Source organism: Dermacentor silvarum, chromosome 6 (genome assembly GCF_013339745.2).
Source record: "Dermacentor silvarum isolate Dsil-2018 chromosome 6, BIME_Dsil_1.4, whole genome shotgun sequence".
Classification (NCBI taxonomy): Eukaryota; Metazoa; Arthropoda; class Arachnida; order Ixodida; family Ixodidae; genus Dermacentor; species Dermacentor silvarum.
The window spans coordinates 150,141,845-150,166,638 of record NC_051159.1 but is presented as its reverse complement, the minus strand read 5'-3'; the positions used below and the strand labels follow the sequence as shown (position 1 = coordinate 150,166,638).

The following is a 24,794-nucleotide window of genomic DNA, read 5'->3' as shown; positions in this document are numbered from 1 at the left end:
TTCGGCCACCAAAACTACTTTCCTTGCTCGACAGCATGAGGAGGTTAAGAAGTAAAGTTTTGCTAATTATCCTTAATTGCTTCGAAGTTGCAGGCGTGTTGTATGGGGACATGCCACGTGGTCCGGCGACACGTGCGGGGTGGCATCGACACTTCAGTGAAAGACAGGACAGTATGCAAGCGTCGAAAAGAATTGTAATTGCCCGAATGCCTTCTGCCTTCTGCATATAAATAACTACGCGAACGTTTCCCTATATCTGCCGTATGAGCGATACATGGTTATAATGCTTCTTAGAGCTATCAGTGGGAATATCGGCATCTATTGTCGTAACTGAGATTTCTAGCAGATGGTTGAGGACATTTCTGTCGTACGACAGAAATATCCTCAACCATCTGCTAGAAATCATCAAAAAAAGAAAAAAAAAGAAAAGGAAAGAAGAAAGGAAAAGAAGAAAGGAAAGAAAAAGAAAAACTAAATCATAACACGTACTTGCAGAGATTACTCGCGCGATCTTTTTTCCATGGCCCGTCAGGCCGACTTCCTTGACACCTATTTTTCACATGTTTTGCATTGAGCTCATTTCAATTCAAGTTATTCAAGGCTGAATGTTGTGTAGTTGTGCATTTTCTGCAATGCATGCATTTCTACAAGCAGCGTTCTGATCAAGGATGCTTCGGTCGCCATCACCGAAAAGCCAAGACATTCGCTCCACGTCACCATTTGTAACGCATGCTATATACTCACACCGCTCATTGCTAAGACAAAAAGTAGCAACGTTTCCCGAGAAGCGCTGCCGCGTTTGTATGCAGTGAAATGAATCACCGGTAAAAGGCAAAAATATGTTTTTGAAGAGTGTCTTTCGCTCCACCCACTTTTTCCTATTTAATGCGCAAGCATTAGGGGTTCCAAAGTGAAAAAAAAAAAGTGTGTGTGTGTGAAGTGTGAGAAGCCGGTCAAGTGGTATATACAGGGTGTTTCAGCAAACACTTTCAAAATTTATTTAATGTTGCCTGTGGCAGTTAGCCCAATTCTGGTTAGTGAGCTGGTCTATTCGAAGAGGGGGACATTACTTGCACAAGAAATTGAAATGCATAATCTAATAATTAACAAAAAGTCACTAATTAAGTTTTTAACTAATTAACTGATGGCCTATATTGCAGTTTACAAATTGTAGCCGTAGAGTTCGCAAGGCGGATCCACTTAGAATTAATTCTCAGGATGACACCACTTTCGAGATATTAATTCCCCAAATTTGCGGAGAAATGCATGGACGTTCCAGTTAATTTTGTGCTTCAATGCATAAAGCGACGTTTTGTTAAGAAACTAACTGGAACGCCAATGCATTTCTCCGCAAAGTTCGGGAATTAATATCTCGAAACTGGTGTCATCCCGAGAATTCGTTCCAAGTGGATCCGCCTTGCGAACTGCACGGCTACAATTTGTAAATTGCAATTATGGGACATCAGGCAATTAGTTAAAAACTTTTTAGTGAATTTTTTTAATTATTCGATTATGCATTTCAATTTCTTGTGCAAGTAATGTCCGCCTCTTCGAGTAGACCGGCTCATGAACTAGAATTGTGCTATCTGCCACAGGCAACCTTTAAGAATTTTTGAAAGTGTTCGCTGAAACACCCTGTATATATATATATAAAGCCAACAGACACCTGAAAGACGTGTAACGTAATGCTAACGCATTTGTCTCGCATTTACCGCTAGTTCGCCACGGTACCTTTTTTTTTTTTTTTTTTTTAGCTGTCGAACTGTTCTGTGCTCTCTAGATGTATGGCCGAACTAATAGGCAGCGAGAATCGATGTAATGACATGCGAGATCGTTTCACGTGGATTATTACATGGCTCCATTATGTGGCATCTCTATATTATAGACGCGTTGTCTAGCTTTGTATACTCCGGGACGTTATTCGCTATGCACCGGCAGTACCGGAGAATGCATGATACCGCGGGCGCGCGGTGTACCATGCACCGCGACGCATTGAAGCGCGGTACGATAAAGGGAGCTGACACATACGTCGCCGTGAAGCCGGGGCAGCTATAGACCTTTCAACTGCTATCGGGGTCGGATAAACGAAGAAATGTGAACGGCGAATTTCGAAATCAGCACTTTCTGTCGCTAAAAAGCGCCGCGGACATTTAAAGCGCAGTTGTGTTTATATATACGTATCCGTGGCGTTAGGTAGTTTTAATTGCGGGCGTTCTCTTGCTCCGGTTGCTTCTGTTTCATTTGTTTTGTTCGATCGTTCAGCACGTGTCCGCGCAGGCGGCATAGCTCCGCCGCTGGCATCGCCGACATTTCTTCTCAGATCGCGTCCTTATAACAACGCGCGTGGCCCCTCATTTCCCAACAATACTGAGCTCGATGCTTCGCACATTTCCTAACGCCCCCGAGCGTACACCTGTCAGCGGGCTGTGTGATACAATCGCGTCGAGGGAACGATGGATGGTGGCATTTCGGCTTGTTCACATGCACTCCGTGCTTCTTCGTGTGTGTGTGAGTGTGTGTGTGTGTTTTTCTTTTTTCTTTTTTTTTTTTTTTTTTGAGCTCGGCTCAGAGCAACTGTCGACGGTTGTCACCTGCGCCGCACCGCGGCGTATAGGCACGCAGAGCTGCACGGAAACTCGCGTAGTCGTCACGCCGGTTTCGAATTCGCGCACACACGCTGGAATGTTTTCGCGGGAAACGTGCGTTCCCAAATGCGTTGTCCGTGTTGAGTGAGGCTTCTTTCGCAGAGAGATCGACCCTGCTATGACTGTCTGCGGTGAGTGATCGCTTCTCTCCGCTTCTTTGTGCATTTAGGTTTTATTGCTTAATTTTAATTCACTATTATATACTGATTGACTGATGGGGTTTACCGTCCCAGACCGGCACACAGCTTATGAGAGACGCCGTAGCGGGAATTATGCTCCTTTTTCGTTGGGAGCTAGAGCAAGTTGTTATTAAGGAATCGAAGGACAAGGGCTCGCAAGCTTAATGTCTAGCATGTGCGGTAGGGCCATCGTTATCAGATTTCAAAGCGCTCACCATGCACTGTCCATTACTCTTTCCCCCTGGGAGAACATTCCATCGTGGGACACCTCGGCACTCTCAAGCCTTCCTAGTGACCTCTTATCGTTCTTCTGCAAGGAGTGCTCTGGAACCAATAGCCGCTGCTGTTTTGTCTCCTTAACCGCAGTTGGCGTGCATATCCATATACCTTGTTTGCATCTCGTCTGTTCTCGATCTTTGCGCATGGTTCCAAACCTCTTGTGTCGGAGCGGGCGTATGTATCAGTTGTTTGTGTGTTGTGTGGCTCGAAGACTTGTTTATTGGTTACGATAATGACACGTGGAAACGGCCCGGCGCATCGTGCATGCTCGCCCATGTGGCGCTTTCTTGTCGAGATGCACTCGAATCGCGGCCGCGACGGGGACAAAGTAGTCAGTGGGCTATAGTGGCCGCTGCTTGAAACCAGTGTACACCGACAACGATGCCTCGGTGTCTGAACTGATCCGTATCTCCTCATTTAAGCGTCCCTGTGGCACTTATAACGCGAGCCCCTGGATCGTATAGGTGCTGGGGTGAGGGGGGGGGGGGGGGGTTCAGATTGCGTTGTTCCATTCCCCTCGCCTGCTGTATATACACATGCCTCGCGTTCTTCACGCTTCACTGCTATCTCGCTATATGCAAGTGTATGCATGCAGCGAAACCAGATTCACGGCGTAGTAAACCGTTTCTGCATCTCCCCACCCCCCACCTACCCTCTCCCCACCTTCCCCCTGACATCGGCTTCTTCTCATTGTCGCGGTTTAGTGGCACAGATCGCGCTCTGGCGCCTCGCCGATAGCCATCGCGGTACGGACCCGCCGCTGGCCAGCGAGCTGATCACCGATGCCCGCGGTATACGACCCCGCGAGGCATCTCTGAATCCGGGAGAAGTGGCCCGTGTGGGAGGGTCCCATATTTATAACCAATCGCTGCCATATATGGCACAACTGCCGAGGTCGGGGGATCGAGAACCGCTGCCATGCGGCGCTTCCCCTACAGGACTTGGACCGCTCGGCTTTTTCGGCGTCGCAGTGGCCCGGACAGAACGCTTGTTGCTGCCTGGCCTTGACTAATTCGCTGATAGCCGCCCTGGCTTCGGGCATGGGGGAGGTATATATACGGAGGGCCGCCTGTACAGTTCCAGCTTTCTCTACACTACCGACACCGTCGTCGCGGCGAGGGGCAAATACGGGGCCCGAACTCATGTCAAGATGCGCTTGCCATTTCGCCAGGGTCCGAAATCTCTCTCCTTTTTCTTTTTACTCTTTCTCTCTCTTTCTCGCACTCTTGTCTTTTGGCGGGATATAGTGCGGACATGGGCTGGGCAGGGGGCATTCCGACGGTGACTCATGGACGGGGTTGCGGTCGGGGGAGCTGGCAAAGAGAGAAACGAGGGGTTGAACCGAGTGCGCGCTTTCCCTTTGGCGGTGGCTGGCCGGACGGATGCGACGCGCGCTTGTCACTTTGATCGTCGAAGAGAGAGAGAGCGCGGCGCGAGGGAGTGAATATAGATGGAAAGAAACAAAGGAAATTGGAGACATCGGTTGAGCGCTGCGTCGCCTTTTCCTCTTGCGTTCGCGCGGTTTTCCCTCATCTCCGCTGCTCCGGTCCGTTCACTTCTCACACTTCCCTGTGCTTGCTTTATGTGTTGCTGTTGTTGCTTCCACCGCATTTGTGTTTGTTTACCGTAATTCGCTCGCTTTATTTTTCTTTATGTTTCTTACTTGCGGTCAGTCACACCTTTCCTGCTTCGACAGTGTCCTCGCATCAGATATATATATATATATATATATATATATATATATATATATATATATATATATATGTGTGTGTGTGTCCCACACCTCATTTTAACTAGCTCGTCGCCGTTTGTAAGCTTTCAGCATGCTTTACACAAGCTTGGTTAAGCGCGAGAAAAATTCTTGTGATTTTTTGTAACTATCTGCTACTTTTTAATTATCGGTTATAACCTCAGAATATTTAGCGCTGCGCCCATTCAGTCGCTGTGTACAAACTAAACTTTTCGGCGCAGACGCATAACCAAACAATGCGAACACACATTTACGTATTAGTGCACGTTGAAGTAACCTAGGTTAAGCGCTGCTGCCATTCATTTTTATTGGGACCAGCTGTGGCGATGTGACATCGTGATGATATATTATTGTTATGCACTCGTTCTTTTTCTTTCTTTTTTTTTTCTTTTCTTTTTCAAACGGCCAACTGCGGCACTTCTCGACTGTATTGTCCACAGCGTGCCGGCATTCTTGCCTGAACATGAACAATTAGATACGCCTAAAGGTGTCGTCAATTAGAAAGGCTCCTCACGTTTGCCGCACTTCTAAGACGCTCATTAGCAAGGTACCCGCGACCAGATAATTTCGCAAGTTGAGCTCACTTTCTATAGACCGTATATCCCGCAGCTTAGAATCACGTGTGGTGGCCGTATGCAATTTCTCATGCTTTTAAATCCCTGGGTGCGGAAGTGTTTATTATTATTTAGTTACATTAAATAAAAAATCCAAGAACGACCTGATTCTCCTAACATTAACATCCTGACGTGGTATGCTTGTCGGAGCTAAATAGTGCGAAAAAAAAAAAAAGAGCGTTTAAGAATCTGTGAGAAGCTGAATCACAGTTCCAGAACCTACGTCTCCGCTAGCGCACACCCTGACTGACTGTGTGAAAGAGCGCCAGCTAAGGTGCCTCGACGCGCACAGCGCGAGCGCTACCGTGGCGCCATCTCTTAGCAGCAATGCTCACTACGGGGAGCACCAGTCCCGTCAGTTCCGCCTCAGTGGCAGGAGTTTAGCGCCCTTATGGGGCCGCGAGCGAGAACTTTTGAAGTGACATTCAAAAACAAGAACGCTCAAGCTGTAATCCTGCATTTTTATTTTAGTTATTACTCCATGCCCGAGTTCATTACATGACATAGACGTCGCCAGTGACACGCAAAGACATTATGCTAAGTTTCAGCAGCTGAACACCTGTGGCAGATATAAATTCTTGTTTTTCTTACGTAGTCGAAGGAGGTTAGGTCTGTTAACTACGTTAACTGTGTTCACAGAAACTTACATGGACTCACTTTGCCCTCAGATCGTGCAGTTCGGTAAGGAATCAGTGGCAAGACAACGTCAGCAAATCTTGACGTATTGCCTATATTACGTGGTGCTTAATATTTTTGTACGTATGATGGTCGGCTCTATTGTGGAAAGTTTTCAAGCGTTTAACAACTTTAGGCGGCTGGCCTACGGTCCGAACTTCCTGCTCTATATTACTTGAATGCCGTTTTCTTAGACTTTGACTTCAATGGAATGTACCGTGCGCTTTAAAGACCAGATGAGTTATGTGACGACTCAAGAAACGAAGGAAGACTGCAAGTCCTGTTGTAATTGCAGCATTTATCCTCTCGTCTATTTCGCTGAAAAAAGAAAATGCGGATCCGGACCCACATGTTTGATGCAAAGCTTTAGTGAAATGGTTAATTATATGTTTTTCAACTAACTACAATGCGTACAGACTTGTTTACTTTCATACCATGCAATGTGTAATCTCATGGAATGTTCATGTTTGTCCGCCGCAAAGGTCACAACTTTACTGTCATGCAAGTCATATGTTTAAGCACTGCGTTCACGCCGAAATGCCATCTCCAAATCGGGCGGATGCCCAGTGTGAGTCGTATACGCAGTCATGTCACATGATGTATGATGCTTGTTGAGAGAAGAATGGTGATGACAGTGTGTGCGCAGAAACGTACGACACGCATCAAGCAACGTTTAGGGATTCTGCACCTCTTGTGCCACAGCGGCAAATGCATGATCATTCTGCAGAATTGAACAAGAACGGGCACATTTCCAGTGGCACATACGGAATGGTTAGATCAAAGAAAGTAAAGTAAATCTAAGAACCTGCGAAATATAAATCACCGCTCAATAACCGATCGGCGTGCGTTAGATATCTGTGAACTGAAATTATATGTTCATAACCATTCTGGAAGGGCTGACCTAGGCTGGGTCCACACCCAGTGGCACATGCTGATTATCTAAATGAAAAGAAACCAAAGAATCTGTTAAATATAGTTTACAATTCCATTAACAGATCGGTGTGCTTTAGAGATGCCTGTGAGCCGACACTAAATGTTCAGTTTTTATGCAGGAAGTTATGTTTTTGCTAAGCAGAACGAAGGCGTGTATAAATGGTCAGGATACAAGGGTTATATAGAGCCACTTAGCGTCTACTTTCGTATAACCTTTGTATATATATATATATATATATATATATATATATATATATCCGGCGAGACAGCGACCGACCCAACAGTCAGGCAGCCACGCAAAACGCGGTAAAGTAAGGAAGAAAAACTTTGATTTAAAATTATTTGCCCAATTAAATTCCCTTTGTTGCCTGGTCTCACCTTTACCAGCAATTTGTGCGCGACACTCTAATATGGGTAGGTGTCGTGGAAAATGATTTAGCTGAATTATTTAGCGATTAAATTATGTAGTAAGGAGCAGTAGGTGACGTTCCAGTTTGCATGTCTTGAACAGTCGCTGTTAGAACCATGATTACGTGTTCCCATTCATACTGGCGCCCATTCACCTTGACCTTCTCCGTTGCTTTGGCATTTTGCGCTGTCTTTTATTACAAACGTTTACTTGTTGCACGAGCCTGTATATATGAATGGTCCCCATAAGATGCGGCACTTTGTAACGACCCATGCCATTTTTAATAATTTATAATTGCTTCATTAACTCGGACGCCGCCGCTACCAGCTGATCGGTGCAAACGTATGGTAAGAATAATGCAGAATGAAAGGGGATCGTTACAAAATACGGCCCTAGCTTTCCTTCATACACTGAGCGACGACGGCAAGCAAAGAAAGGGAAGCAAGAACGAAACGCAAAGCGGGAGAGGAGGCCACGCAGCGGCGGAAAGCTAGCCGCACGCTGTCAAGTGCGCAACCGCCCGCTGAGAGCGGCAACAACTTGCTCTCTTTGCCGCCAGCCGAGCGAGGGGTCCCGCGCGCGCTTCTCACGGTGCCCCGCGCCGAAAACTCTTGCCCCCTTTCGGCAGCGGCCCACGGAGTAGTGGAGAGGGTGAACGATGAGAAAGAGGAAGGAGCGACGGCGCGCGCAAGCTGCACTCTACTGCTCGAGGAAGGGACGAACAGGAGCTCGCACGGGCAGTTCGGTGCAGGAGAAAAGAGAGAGAGAGAGAGAAGAAAAAAAAAATGAAGAGCGAAGTTCTCGCACGAGAGCGGTCTCTCCTCCCTCCTGCACCGAGCACCCCCGCACGCCTGAGCCTCCGTTACCGTTCTCCCAAAGTACGGTCGCCGTGGCCGAAAAAGATGCAGAGGCGAGAGGCAAAAGCGGAGAGAGAGCGATAAGGAAGCAAAGCCCCAGTTTCGGGCCCACGCGCGGTGGGGGCGAGGAGGGGGGGGGGGGGATAGGAGCGCCCCGGAGTTTTTTGATGGCGCGTCGGTGGGGAAAGGAACGCAGTAGGGGGGATCGGATCGAGGGGCGAGAGAGAGAGAACATCAAGGGTGGGGGGAGCGAGCTCCTCGTGTCCCATTCCTGAGGGCGAGGAGGAAGCGCGCCAGTCAGGTGGCCGCTGCGCCCTGCGAGGGGAGGTACGCCACCGGCGCAGACCGTTTCCACGCGCGGGCCCGCTCCGGTCGGTCGCCGCTCGCTCGGCGGTAGCGCCACCCACCGCTGTTTCTCTCCGCCGTTGCCCCTGCCTGCTCGCTACGCGGACCAGCGTGCGCGCGTCCGCCGCGTGGGTTTGCTCCCGTGTGCGCCGGGGTTTTTCGCGTCGTCGTCCCTCGTGCGTGTTGTGTGTTGGCGTCGGCGCACGCCGGTGTGAGGCAGGCGCCGACATGTGCGTGGTGAACTCGTACTCGACGGCCAGAGGTGAAGCGGCGGGCTGAACGAAGGCCGTCCCATCTACGTCGCCCGATTAGAAACTCGTCGGACAGGTGGGGGATCGGTCGCCACAGGACCCTCCTCCTGCGTACAGGTGGGTGCGCTGCTTTCGTTCAAACTCCGCCCCGCGTGTTCTCGCTTTTGTTTGGCGCCGACCTGGCTTCGCGATCCGTGCCGCGCTTTGTTTTGGTGCACGGCGGCGGTGCGATCGGTGTTGATTTCGTCCACGGACTGTGGCAGCGGTGATGTCATCGGCTGCAGTGAACAGCTCTCCGAGTTGGCTCGTGATTCAGACGCCTCTCGAAGCTTCGCGCTCCTTGCTTGATGACATTTGACTGGACGGAGTTCGTTGTCGGTGGGCGGGAGACGGTTGACAGCGCGACAACCGGCGTCTCCGGACAGCTGTGCGGAAGGGCAACAACTCGCTGCTCAAGCCCGAATAAAACCTAATTGATTTTGAGACCGTTTGCCTGAATGTTTCGCATTCTGCTAGCCTCCCGGCAACTACTGCGTTCGATATTTTCTTACTGCAGGCAGCAGGTGTTATAAGCAGTCTGTAATGTAATCGGCTTGGCAGGTGTTACGTCTCAGAACGTCCTATTCAGCCCGGCGGTTGGTTAGATAGCATTCGCGAAGACGTGGGCGTCACCTTTGCTTCGTCATTTGAAATACTGAGATCGTTCATTACTTAAGTACTACTATAGTACATAGTCGAAGTCATCACCTGCGTTTTGTTTCACGGTCTCGTCATCCCAGCGGTCCCATTTGCCGGTGGGGACGTTGACTTCGGTTCTTAACTGTTGACATTGCAACACTTCCATACTTTTTAAACCTGCACAAGAACGCATTTTGAAGAGCATACGCCTTAGATATCAAATTTTCTTAATTCTGAAATGTTTGCTTATCTTGCTGTGTCCTTACGAGCGGCTGTACGCCCCGTGGGTGTGACATGATGGTTTATTACTATACGTCGCATGGTCTGGCTTCAGCGACCTCAATATTGAGTTGATCCACTCCACAATTAGCAGTGCAATTTGGTTACTGTCCTCTTGGTATTATTATTTGCTTAACCGAAACACTCATTCTCAAATTTATGTGCGACAGTGCTTACTTTAGTTTCACTCAGTTGTGGACTACATTTTTATATATGTCATCTCGTCGTTTCAAGCACAAGCTTGTATCATCTCGTTCAGGCCGATTCATTTCATTCATCGTTTCCTTCTGTGTTGCTTCTTTGATGCATCTTGCGTAATATATTCATTTTTGATGGCACATTGAGTAGCGATCTGTAAGCGCAATAGTATAATGAAGGCGCAGTATTAACTTAAGCATTGGTAAGGATGAGCACTTGACATTGACCACAAAAACTTAACATTGAGTCGCCAAAGGTTCAGCGCATGCGCTTAATTTGCTTGTAGCCTTAAGAGCGCTCTTAGGGAAATTTAGTTTAATTACAATTTTACTATGTGTTTATTCAGTAAAATGTGTAGTTCGCAATAATCACAGCATAATAAACGGGGCATCGCTGCGTGTATCTTGTATGCCACGACGATATTCACCAGCTTGAAGAGGTTGAAATGGCCGCAACAAACTTGACTATAGTCCTTTTTCAGTCGCAATAAGCTGCACGCTAAATTCGAGTTTCCCCCATGTTGCGCGAGCGAGCTTCATTGTGAGACAAAGAGAGAGAGACAGAAGAAAGGGGTAAGGCAGGGAGGTCAACCAGATGGGAAGATCCGGTTTGCTACCCTACGCTGGGGAGAGAGGGGAGGGGGAGGTAAAGTGACAGCAAAGTAGAGATCCGCTGATACAAGATTGTAAAGCTGGTACTGCGAAGCACAAGCCCATGCAGAGCAGTGTTTGAAAGGCTTGCTTTCTGCTGCTTATCGCGCCAGAACTGTGGGTTCATGAGAACTGCGGTCGATTTCAACCAGCGCTTTATATAGGCACGAATAATAGCTTCGTAACCTCCAGGGGCATGAGCTTGCATGGTTTACCTCTTATACGAATCAATCTATACAACGTACCAATTCCCAAAAAGAAATTTAGCCTACGTAATTTAGCCTTGTCACAAGGTTGTCTACTAACAATGTATAGACAAGCAGTCATGACAACTAGTGTGGCAGAATAAGCTGACGAGTGTTTTCTTGATTGCAGCAGTCAACCGTTCTGTTTGTCCTCTTAATCGTTGCTTGCCGTTCCATGGAGGAGCGCTGAATTTTCTCACCTGCACACTTACCGTAACCTAGCCCCTTTATTATCATATATATGTGGCTATGGAGCCAATGAATTAAGTTTTCAAATTCATAAGTGGACATGGTAAGCAAGCACGAACAACACAGTCGCACTCCCTTATACTCGGAGATACTTGCATTCACGTAGTGATTGCGTATTTGGGAGTAATTGGCATGCTTATCGACATTCCTCGCATTCAATGAGCGGCTGAGCTGGTGCGAGCGTTTTTTCTCCTATGTAAGCTTTTTTAAAGACATGTATTATGTTTTGCTTAGAATCAATCGTCAACTCTTGCACGGAATGCCGAATCAAATGGATGACTTCGAAAAGCAGCTGTTTCTGCGAGTCAATACAAAGAGTAAGAGAACTGCTTCTTGGTCTAGTTGGTGTTTGCCGAAAGGAAGAATTGCCGCATAGAAGACATGCGCAAAAAGGTAGACACGCGTCACACACAGCCCGTGGCGACGTCTATACTGCATGTGTATAAATTTTTGTGCGTGCCTTATTTGCGGTAATTACATATTTCAAAGATATTAAGACTTGAGTTCTTGAACATGCGCGGTAATTTATATTTTAGTGCACTTTCCAAGTAAGGAATAAGTCCTTTTTCGAGTATTTAGCACGCTACCAGCCTACTCATATACATATTCTTTAGTTGTGTATTCAGCATTTGCATCTGTACACACTGTTACACTGTACACATCTGTACACACTTAAGTACATCCATTTATTTAATAGTTATAATCATAATAAGTATATACCAGTCAGAAAGGAACTCCGCCTGGTACTCGATTTGCCGCCACGACTACGGCTCAATTGAGGCCGTGGTTCTAAAGACAAGATGGAAGTATAGAGCCTCCGCGACTCCAAAAATAGGGCTTTCTGCGCATATCTGTGTACAAGCTGAATAGGGAATGATATATAGGCAAGTTGCGACAGAAAGATGCGGCTTTAGTAAACAAGACGTCACGTATACACTTGTCTTGTATCCAAACATGTATCCAAACTTGACCGTCCATCAAGTCTGTCCATGGGTATATATATGTTATTTCCTCAATGTCAACAGAACACTCATTCGGCAAACGCCAAAGTAAAGTAAGGCCTATCTCTGGGTGCATTAAGTTTTGTGCAACAGGGTGCTCCTGTCTGGTTGGCTATAGCTTGTTTGCAGGGCATCCATGCGACACAGACAGGTCTGCTCTTTCATTAGTACTGGAGGTTGCTTCAGGCTTGTAATGCCTTGCATTAAGTACAAGTCGTACAACGTCTCGTCAGTTATAGAACAGCAAACGAGAAACTCCGTCGAGCGTTCATGAGGATGAAGAGGCGAGGAATCACTTGTTTGATACCCTCTTTCATTATTTTTTGAAGAATTATTGACCGATTGTCGATTGCCTCGAAGTGACATTACTTACACATGTATCACACACCGCTCACAGGAGGTCCCGACACTTCGAACTGTACGGCCCCTCTGTGATGGACAATTTTTTTTTTTTTTCATGTATGGAACATATGCAGGTCAAACAGGTGATTAACCCACCTTAAACAGCGCAGAAGTACATATATATGGCTTATCCAGCAGGGTTACACGAGGTATAGGCATTCTATGCATAGGATAGGTGGGCAGTGATACTAGAGCAACATTTTCTGGCACCTGCGTCCGGAGGCACCTTGATGCTGCATGGTACAACAAAACCAAAGTATCACTGTTCTCTTATTTTGTTTGTAGCCTTGCAAGTTATATGTGCGGTCTAACAGAACAACCGTGACGTCATCGCATTGGCCGCTATCCGTGTTTGGGTTTCTTCGCTTTTGTTAGAATGGTCAGCGTAAGGAGTCATATTCACTTAGGAACTGCCGTTTGCGATCGATCACCGTGGTTGTCTTTTCGTTGGCACAATGGCGACTATCACGAGTGGCTGACGCTCAAACGCTTGTCAACCAAGAAATGCTCTTACGTAACAAACGTTTTGCGAATACGGATCCAGAAAAGCAATCTACGAAGGCAATAGTAGCAACGTGATAGGAGCTGCAAGTGTCTCTTCTCCTTGACTTTTTCCCTGTTTCTTCTGTGCTTCAGCTGAAGGCACAACATCCCAGGTACGTGCGAAATATACCTGCACAGCAGACAACTGTCAACAACACCGTTGCGAACGTGTCTTTCTCTTGAGTGTGGGATGATCGCATACACCCAGTGTTGGTGTTGTCTCCCTCAGATGTTTAAAACCGATTTCGAATGGTCGCCGTTGCTTTTTAGCCTTTTAAAGTTGGGCTGCTCTGCTGTAGATTTCATCGCACAAACAAACGCTCTTCCAACGGCCGCCCCCCTTTCCGACGCGCGGGCTGAAACGAAATCGCGAGGGTCATTTTTGAGGCGGTGTCGCCATCTGGCGGCGATTTGGTGAACCATGTTCGCGTTCTCTTCGCTTTCGTGTTCGGGTGAGACCGAGCTCATCGCGCGGATGCGCCTGGCGCATGCGTTATCCTAAGATTGCCTATGAATTTAATAAAGATAAATAATTGTTGTGATGTCAAAATACTACGGTTAAATTCTAATAAATAAATAATAAAAACAGTTTTGTGGGGTACTTTGTATTTGTGTGGTACTTTGACTTCAAAGAGTCGTGCCTTCTTCATTTTTCATTTATTGAAATAAAAAAATAAAGAAATAGATTTTGTCTACCTAAATTGGTGACGGCTACTCCTTTTCGCGTAGTAGTAATAATAGTAACAATAAGCTCGCTCCCAAGCCAAGCGCCGCGGTGGCTTGGCGGCTGTGGTGTTGCGTTGGTAAGCACGAGGTCGCGGGATCGAATCCCGGCCGCGGCGGCCGCATTTCGATGGGGGCGAAATGCAAAAACGCCCGTGTCCCGTGCATCGGGGCCACATTAAAGATCACCTGGTGGTCAAAATTAATCCGGAGTCCCTCACTACGGCGTGCCTCATAATCAAATCGGGGTTTAGGCACGTAAAACCCCAGAATTCAATTCATTCAGAATTCATTTTCAAGCATGGGTGCTTGAGAGACGTAGTGATTGGTTGTTACTTCACATAACAAACTTTAGAGAGAGAGAGAGAGAAAATATATGTAGAACTGTTTACTGCGCGTAGTACACGTACACGTTTATTTAGAGTTACACGCCGTGACACCCGAGTTGACGCGCTGCTTTGTTTTGTCTATCAATTAAACGCGCTGTCATTTTCTCTACTACAATATCGTGCGTTGCAAGTTTTCGTAGATACGGCCCATGAATAATCACTGTTAGATGTTAATGGAAGTAGTGTTTTCACCGATTGATTATATATTTCATGCTTATATTGATTATATATATTGATACATTGATTATATATTTTATATACAAGTTCATCGCGAAAATGAAGTTTGCCTCGGTTATCTAATGGATTTTTTTTATTTGCAGAACATATGTGTACAGTACTAGAGGGTGAATTTCTTGTTCTTATTACCCATCACCAATTTTGCGCGTCCACATGATATAAGCCGTTGAACTGGTTCTTTCTTCCTAAAATATCCACACTTGAAGCGGAATTGAAGAATGAATACTCTGTCATGGAAGTGTCTCTATCGCAAACCTTGTTAACATTCGATCAGTATTCGAAAAAAATTCAGAGTCCTTCCCCTGTCGAGAATATGGGGGCAAGCGAAGCTTGTGGCAAGACGACACTGTCGCAGGCGTTCCGCTTCGTTTGCCCTAATCTCAGGGTGGGCGGCTCTTCGTTGGAGTTTGGCCTCAACATCGCGCTCCCCGCAACTCGGGGTCTGCGGCTCTTCGCTGACGTTTCACCTGGGCTTCGGAAGCGCTCACGGTAGAATCGGACGACAAGCTTCGCTTACCTCCATTTTCTGGACAGGAGAAGGGTTGGTGGTTTTGTCTCTTTGGGTCCCACGTGTGACAAGGGTAATTCGAGGGCGCGTTACAGGTCCCCGAGCCCACAGGGGCATGTGCCATTGAGCTATAAGGGCACTTTCTGCACTATCACCAGGATCGGCCCATATATGACAGGCGTATGTGCCATTGAGCTTGGACCCTTTCTTCACTGTCACCAGGATCGGCCCACTTTTCAGCGTGACACCACCACCACCGAAACTTGTGAGCCTATATATAAAGCTTCGCTTAAAAAATTACGGCATTGTCTCCGTGTCAGCCATTTCGTTATACTGCAATATTGATCAGCATTTCCGGCAAGTATGAAAAATCCGTATAGATAGATAGATAGATAGATAGATAGATAGATAGATAGATAGATAGATAGATAGATAGATAGATAGATAGATAGATAGATAGATAGATAGATAGATAGATAGATAGATAGATAGATAGATAGATAGATAGATAGATAGATATATAGATCGATAGATAGATCGGTAACTACCTAAAAATTGAGTACAAGCCCCGCCTATAAAACCGCTGTACACTTACCCGTTGCATGGGCCTTGCACGTTTCAAAACATAGTTTCCGGTAGACGCAGATGTGGGAAGAGCGAAGCTCACCTCCACCGTGACGTCACTGAAGTGAGCTAACGTAATTGGCTGGCGTATGTATACAAATCCTCTCTGAGCCGCGGAGCAGTGTATTTGCCTCTGCATTCTTATGTAGTTTGAAACAACTCCACTGCGTCTGCGCAGAACCCAAACCATATGTGCACACATGGCCGTTGTCGTTCGCCATCTCTGGGACCGTTATTCCTCAAACTGCTTCGCTTTTCATCAGTAAATACCCGGCGCGGCGACACATTGGCCATAAACGTTGTTGGCTATGGCGTTCTGTAGCTGGAGCATGCGAGGTCGGAGGTTCGATTTTCAGCGTCGGCGCTGGTGACGTGGACGGAATGCAAAAGCGCTCGTGTGCTCAGATTTGGGTACATGGTAAAGAACCCCAGGTGGTCGATAATCTTGAGCTCTTCCATTACGGCATTCCTTACAACCGCACTGTTGCTTTTGGACATTAAGCGCCATGAATAAATCAATCAGTAATCAATAAATAGCGTATACAGGCCGCTGTGGCCGGCAGTCGAATCCACAACCTCGGGCTATTAACTCACCGCCGATATGGTTTTCGCTCGTTCTCTTCGTCGCGATCTGCTCGCTAATCTTCTGCCAGTCACAGGTTGCTTACATTTGCTCAGTGGTCTTCTCGTCCGTTTACTCGGCTGGCGCTCTATATACACCCAATTGCTCGCAAACTGCCACGCGTTTTAGAACACGCTCGCTCGCGATTCTGCGCATTCTCACTCCGCGTGCCGCCTGCGTATAATAGCTGTTATTACGTCTCAGTTTACGACTCGAGCGCGCTGTCGAACAAAGGTGCGCACACGTTTGTGTACCTTAGCTTAGACGCGCATGCAGGAAAAGAAAAGGGCGCCGCGGAAAGAATAGACGCCTGGAAATTAAAGCCACAAGGGCGCCTGCACATCAAAGGTGGCACGCATATATTGTTATCAAGCGTATATATATATATATATATATATATATATATATAACTCTCGCGATGTGCAATGTATATTGTATGAGTTTTAGGCCGCTTTCTTTCCTCTCCCGCAAGCACCTCACCTCGTGTCTTTTGTATCCGGAGAGTATAAGCCGTAACTTTTTTATCGCTCTTTGTGTGTTTTCTTTGTCCCCTTTCTGCCAAGTTGAACGCAGCCTTCAAAGAACTAGTTCGAGTAGGTTACGTTCGTAGCCAGAATTCTACGAACAAACTGATAGAAAAATACTAAGAGTCGCTTTGGTTCCTCCTATGGCTGCCAGCAGACCTTCGGCACGATGCAGACTTGCCGGTCAGTTCATTTCTGTTTGCTTGTCGACGTCGACAGATAACAGAGCTGACAGACAACTGCTTCTTGGTCGAAGCTGACAGGTATAGCCCTTAAAGGTTCCGATAATTCATTTCATCGCCCGTGCGGCTCGGAAAGGGCCTTTGAGACGCCGTGGTTGTGTGTCTTGCTGCCGGAGAGTAAGAGGGAAAAAATAAATTGACTAAAGGAAGCGGCACGGAACTTAACCGTGAGAGTGCTATCTGCAGTTTGCTACCATGTGATGAGTGAGGGGGAAGAGCTGATTGTAAAGTATAAGTGAAGAGATAGTGCAACACTATCACTGCTCAAACATTCCAGCGTTTCATCAATGGGGTCATGAGAGGCTTGCCGGTTGGTTTCGCCTGTGATCAGGCTTGCCGCTAGAAAGGCACTAAGCTGCCTCTTATGTTCTGCTGGCGCCTAAAAGGGGTGACGTGAGTGATTTTCTTATAATCCTGCCAGCTCGCAACCAAGAACGTTCCACTTCCAGCAAAAAGTCCCTAGTGTTGATGAATTCTCTGGAATTTTGCCCTTTTCGTTGTTTTAATTACTCCTAGACGTGTTCCTTATTATTATTTTTTTAAATCTATAACTTTAAATTACCTCGTTCGGGGGCTAGCCAACCGTCGGAATGCGGAATTAAGAAGAAAATAGCCCCCGATTTTCTAAAAGGGTTATATCTCAAGATTGCTCTTTGCCTAGAAAAGTAGCGTTGATACGCCCAGATGGTTCACTAATAAACTGTTCGGCATAAATATGGGCGTGACATTGAACTTACCAAAATCCCTTGAGTAATTTTACCAGCGTACTTTACTGGTTGTTTAGGTCACCAAAAAAGTCTCCAGGTTGCAAAAGGTAATCCCTAAGACTCCAAAAGGTAATGTTGTCGTTGACGTGACCAAGAACTCGCTAAATTTAGCAATTTTCTTGCAAAGTTGCGAGGACTGCGTGACGGTCTGAACAGCAAAACATAAAAGAAAGGCTCATCACAAGGGAAAGCAGGACATATATGCTGTCATACACCCTAATAACAAAAGCCGTGCTTCTCCTGTCTTCGTTTGGTGCCACGTGCGCATGTCAGCGTCAGCTCTTTCAGAGCTAACGCTTGCAAAGCAGGACCCTGTGGGCGATCTTTTAGGCCATCCCCATAACGAGGCGAGAAGCCGTATCGAGACGAAGGAACCGAGTAGACCTTACGTGCATACTGGTGAGTGCCCCCAAAGAGTGCATGGCGAAATGAAAGGCCGAAACCAGCCTACCAAAGTTGCAATAAACCTTGGTAGCCGGAAGCCTTCGTGTAAAATCCTACAAACTTGAATTGTCTGTTGGAACACTGCAGTATCAGCTATACGTTGCATATGGATGTCCCTGTGGGCCTTTGGAAGTCCACTCTCAGCTCATGCTTGTCTTCTTAATGGCACGACTTCAAAGGATATGCTGGCGCCTTTACGTGGCGCCGGTTACTCAGTCTCGAATGCCAAACGAAATGAAATCACAATACAGGCATCGACGTGCCTATTTCGCTTAAAATGTTCGAAAAAAGATTTTGCGCTTACCGCTGCATTGTTCTTGCTCAAATTTCGCAGAAAGATCGCGTTTTGGAGTGTGCATCGCTCAGTGTAACACTTGCACAGCTAATTGCCAGGTTTTCAGAAAAAGAAAAATGCAAAGTTGCCTTCGTTTGTCTGGATGGAAGCTGGTCCTGGAACGTCGGTACCATAAACTTGTGTCGCCGCCTGCCGGCAGCTGCATAAAGTAGCCGTTCAGGAAGGATTGTCGCGTGTTGCCCGCTCTCTCGAACAGGCGGGAACCCTGCCTGAACGGCTACTTTCGGCAGCTGCCGGCTGGAGGCGACAAAAGTTATGCTAGCGCCGCCCCAGGACCAGCTTGCATCCAGATAAACGAAGGCAACTTTGCATTTTCTTTCTTTAAAAAACCAGGCAATTAACTGTGCCAAGTGATACACTGAACCACGTAAACTGTAAAACGCGATGTTTGTGCGAAATTTTAGCAAAAACAGTCTAGCGGTAGGTTCAAATTTTTTTTCGAACATTTTAAACGTAATATGCACGTTCCTGTATGTGCAAAAAATATGGGATACAGTCAGAGAGCACGAATACATACAGAGTTCTACGCCTTAGTCCAGGAAGCTATAGAAGATATAGTGCATGAACACGCACTAACGCGTGTAAACATTTTGTTCGACGTTTAAATTTTCTAAGAGTTTTCATGTCTGCTAGATACTTATTGTCTCTTTTGCACGTTTCAACCGCCACAGTAGATACACAGACAGCCAAGCAGGCATGTACCAGCCTTTCGGTTTTATTTAACTAAGGGTGTGCAAATAGTATATTTTGATATTGAATCGAATACGAATCGAATAGGCCCAGAAGCGAATCAGATTCAAATATTGATATTTCGGTTAACTTTCTTGATTCTTATCGTAGCGCGTGTCCTACATCACACTGCATTCGAAGCTGTGTACCCGCGCATGCATGCAAACCCAAGGAGAAAGTTGCTTCATCTGTTATTTCCTCTCTCTCTTCTTTAAGAAAGGAATCCCTGTCTTGCCCAGCCTTGCATGCAGTTGCCAGGACCCCTTTCGGCAGTATTTCCTGTGCTTGTTTTTTATGTCCATTGTTGATAACCCGCCTGAAATCTTCAGCAGCGTTTCGCTCTGAGCTACGCGGGTCGAGGGTACAATACCACTAAGGCGCCCGCCGTGATAAGCTCCAGCGCCGCTTCCGTATCGGAAAACCGCGAGATAAATCTCCCCCGAAATGAAGAGCTTGTCAAATCGGCATTGGTAAATTTTCTGTGTGCAAGCCGACACAGCTAGTTAAGCTCGTTCCACAAATAAGTCTTCGAAAAGTGAAGCTTTCTTTACTGTCTATAGTTTTCCAGTCAATGGCCGTTTTAATGAGCTAGATTCATTTGTGACGCCTAGACTGGAAATCGGCTTGAAGTGAGAAAATACTGATAAAAATGTTTTATCTGGCACGTCATCAATGTTCACAGTGAACGAGGAGAAAGGGGACCGAGGAGCCCTATTTTTGTTAGGCACCGCCATATGAAGACAGTATACTATGAAGCCAAGGATGGCATAGGAAAAATTAGCTGTAGTTTGCAATTGAAGTATAGAAATAATAAGGAAAAGGGAGAATAACGCCTATGGCTAAAATAATGTGCCTCGTCCTCTGTCATTGCCACAAGTTGCTGCGGACTAACACTCCTACTGCCACATTCTATAGTATACAGAAATACCGAACCAAGTGGGCGGGAGGATAGCCGCTGCCGTATAGCCTAATTGGTAGAGGATCGCCCGCGTAACGCGGAAGATGTGGGCGCGAATCTCGTCAGTGGCAAGTTTTGTTTTCGTATGCACTTTCATTCCATTTTCCTTATCATTTCCACATGTCAGTTAAAACCACAGTTATTTGTCCCCATGACTTCATCGGTTTCATTGTCTGTTCGCTTCGAAACGTTCATAGGGGTTACAGAACTTGTCGGTCGTGAAAACGTCTCTCACTCCAAGGGTAGATTGGACCCAGTTTTCATTCGAACCATACTGAGTCTTACGTGGTTCACTTAGTACTTTTGTCCCGGGTTTTCGGTGTGATGAATTCGACTGTCCTCAGTGATCGACTGTATAGGCGTGATGGACAACTGCACAGGTTTGCACTGCTATAGGTGCATTCCTCCTTCCCTCTCCTTTCTTTCTTTTCTTCTCCTAACCCCCTTGCCCCCGCGTAGGGTAGCAAACCGGACGCGCGTCTGCCTTTCCTTTCTTCTACTTCTCCTTCGCCGCCTTCGCAGTCAAAGGGGCGGGAATTGTGACTGTGTCTTTCAGAAATGGGAGATCGTGCCCAGAACGGTGCGTTAGCTATCTTTCGTTGCAGGCCATCTTTCAGGATATTGTGCTATGTATAGTGGATGGGCAGTTTCAGACGGGATTAGCACGCTTCCTTTTGTTGATAAACCAAGTCTAAGGAAATAGGGCCAAGAAGAATGCGATACAGAAGAAACGTGGGCAGAAGAGGCGCGCGCGCGTTGTCCGGCAGATAATAAAGAAAAAAAGAAGAAAACGTGTACAATCTGTCTTGGGTAGGTTTAGTGAGAATACTGTTTTGTATGCGGCATCCGGCCATTTGATGTCTTAACCACTTGTAGGACAGAATGCGCATGCAATTAATTGCCTCACGATTCCCAGGCTGCTAAGTCTACATGCTTAGGCTAATTATCTGAGCTTCCTCTAAGCCAGCACATGTTTGGCTTTCGCGAAAGCAGAAGGAACCTGGAAATTTGTCACGACTCTACATGACGTCTGCGGCTCCCTGCCTGTGCTATCTTCGTTATTTGTTTTGTTCGAAGGCTACTTTCGTCAAGACTTCGAAAACAGCGCTGACAAAACTCGCTAGCTCGTTTCCGTCGCCTGGATGTCTGATAAAGCGGGGTCCGCTCGTTTGCATGTCGAAGGACGACCTTTGATATATGTTCTGTGTCGCGTACGTTATTGCTCCGCACAAAGAGACGAGGCTACATATTTTACTGTAAGTAATATTGCGATAGATACAATTAGTGACCTCACTTTAGCGTTCTTCGACCTTGCAATTGTTATATGCGTCAGAATTATATACGTGTCATACTGACCACGCATTCGCGTTCTATAATGCTGTCATTTGTGTAACAAGTGCCTGGCAATTTGAATATGTCTCCTCTAACTTTGAAAACTTCTGATTATGTTATCTGCTCTACTTCTAAGATCGGCATGCTACGTGCTCTGCAAGGTCACCGCGATACGCTTCCAGATTCTTTTGTACGAATACCCGGCGAAAACCTGAATCACGCTGTGATTCTGACTGACCCTGCTTTGACGTGCACCGTATCATACAGGCGTGAAGCTGTCGCCGCTTTTATATCGCTTCCTAATCGCCGTATCTTGTAAGCTTCACCAACTTGAAGTTCTGGTCCCTGTCTGCCATTGCCTTTTGTCCCCCGGGCACCGGCTCCAAAGAATACAAGTGGCCTTTGAGCCCTAAGCACTGTTAAGACAATGTCGACCTTGCAGGCGGGCTTCGATGCGTCATATCTCCTGAGTCCCTGTGGTGCCGCCGTATCGCGCCCTGGCGCGCCGTGCTATGGCGCCCCGGTATTTTAACTCTGCGCCTTCAGGACGTTCTCGCGGACTCGAGGAATGAGAAGGCACACCGCGGAGGAGATAAGCGACCTCTCCGTGATTACTGGTTTTCACCCACCTCGTATCGGCTTCGTTTCCCAGAGCGGTATATACGTGCGTACAGATAGGGCAGCTGGTGCAAGTAAGTCAACAGTCGCCGCACTAGTTAAGAGTTGAGTCTGCCCGCGCGCCCTGGCCAGTTGCTAGGCACCTCCCCGACTTGTACAGGGTGTCCGCCCCGTGTGTATCCACAGGTCGCACTTGAGGGCTGTGTTGCCTCCGCGGACAGACCGTAGAAGAAGCCATGACTTTCGGTGGCGCTCGTTCCCCCACTCGCGCTCAAGGTAATGTGACGAGGCTCGATTTTCTGTTTTTCATGTTGGAATTGTCATTTCGCGCAGATGCATATATTCGAGGTCCCCGTTTATGGCCTTGCTACGTGATATCACTGTTTTACTTATTCTTATGTCTACGTTGCTATAGTCACTTTCGCAATAAGAAAGCCTCTGCGGCTGTACATGTCTTAAGTGGCATGGTTCGAATTTCCTATATTGCCCACACACACGTTCGAACACAGGAAGCCGATATTTTGCATAGTCTTCTTTCTGCCCCGCGTTATATTCTGTTGAACTTTTCCTATTTTTTGCCTGTCGGCGTAGACTTGTGGATTCATACAGGTTTTGACAAGCCAAGCTATAGGGTCTGCTGGCAGAAGTTCATCCGATCCGTATGATGTACGGTATGGTGCGCATTTGAATGGAACATTCTATTAGTAGTTAGCTACCGATTACGGCTAAAATGGGGCATAACTGCACGCAAACTAATTTTCATTGCATAAATGTCAGCCCATTGCATTACATCAGCCGCTTTCATTTCTCGATAGCTTATAAGTGTTTGAGATATATTGTCTTGACCCCGCATGCTAGCTTCAACTATAATGTTCCACAGCGCGGTTGGGGCACTGCGTGTGTTGTCTTCAGGGTACAGCTAGTCGTTAAGATTCTGCACTGCTTCTGGCTTGTGCTGATCCCGGAGTCTTGCGAGTCCTGAACGCTCCTAGGGCCGAGCGGCTGCCCGTATTGTAAACCCTATATATAATTTCTGCCTCCCAACAGTACAGAGGTTGACATTTGAGCTAGTTCGTGCAGATTCATGGCGAGATAATGGTATACAGCGCGATACACAAGGACGAAGAAGCATACACAGCATATATAAGTGCTTGCTCACAACAAAACGTTAACAAAAAAAAAAAAAAAAGAAAATAGCGCGGACACCATTTCTGGCGTCTGTGCAGTTAGTACTGCTTGCTTAATTTTAAATCTGTGTTCTTTTGTTTTTGTTTTCGAATAATCTTTTAGTTGCGAGTACTTAAGCGCTTGTGCTGTTTCAGCTTCTTCGTCGTTGTCTATCGCCCTACACTCATTTCGCGGCAGTTCAGACATTTTGCACTTCGTTGAAGCTTTTTGTCAGAGACCGTCGCTCTTGGGATGCGGGTTCGCATAAGCATGGTCACCTCTTCCTTGTCTCAACTGCTGCGAGTGTGATAATGAAGCGGCCGAAGGAAGCCAGAGGCAAGTCTGGGGAAATATCGCGGCTCTGTATTGACGCGGCGACTTCGAATCTCGCATCGAGCTTTTACACGCGCCAGACGCAGTGATTCACACACGCCGAGAGGTGGCATGTGAGATTGACTAGCGGGAAGCGCGCCAGCGCAACCTTCCCGTGCCGCGGAAATACCCGTCCTTCCTCGCAGGCTATAAGCTTGCGAACGCATGCGCGTAGAGTCACCCCGTCCTGCCGACTGGCTGGCAGCTGCTTCCTTTGTTTCTTGCTCGGTCTCGGCAGTCTGTGCGATGTGTTTCACTGGAACTGCGCAGCCAGACGCGGTAAAGCTTTTGACCTTGCATATATAAGAGCCCTCGACTGCGCTTCCCTTCTCTTGGTATCCATTCTGTAACTATCGAGGGCGGCAGAAAACTAGGTGGGGTGATGAAGTTAGGAAATTTGCAGGCGCAAGTTGGAATCAGCTAGCGCAAGACAGGGGTAATTGGAGATCGCAGGGAGAGGCCTTCGTCCTGCAGTGGACATCAATATAGGCTGATGATGATGATGCTATAAGCGCTGCCTGCCGTTTTTAATGTTATTGTTTGTGTTCGCGGGCATGCGCCAGAGGGCGTTACATGCACTGCGCAACTTTGACCCCTGTTGCTGATGCTAAAGGGCAGAATGGTGGAGTCTTCAGAATGCGAGATCGCTTCGAGTGACGATGTAGACGAAATGTGCATCACGATGTTGGCCGCTTTAAAAGGCCATAGTGCGCGGGTGGCAGGGGCTGCTTGCATTGACATCGTCGCAGTGGCAATGATGACGTATTACTAGCACGGTTAGAACTGCGACTCAATGCTATTCGCTTAGCTACAACTGGAAGCGGTGAATGGAGCTCCAACGCGACGACCGTGATGTGACAGGCTTGCGGGAGTAATGCGACAAAGTCCGCTGGCAGAAGTTTTGTTGAAGTGCAAGATTAACGGATGACACCAAATGAGGATGGCGTATAGAATACGGGGAGAGTTGGCGTATTCGTTAGTGCTTTGTTTGTGCACATGCA

At 47.0% G+C, this 24,794-nt stretch overlaps 1 protein-coding gene across 1 annotated transcript in view; it reads left to right on the top strand.

The window, feature by feature from the left end:
* The window catches only part of LOC119456226 (zinc finger protein 1-like), a 166,072-nt gene that overhangs the window by 119,704 nt on the left and 21,574 nt on the right, over window positions 1-24,794 (top strand).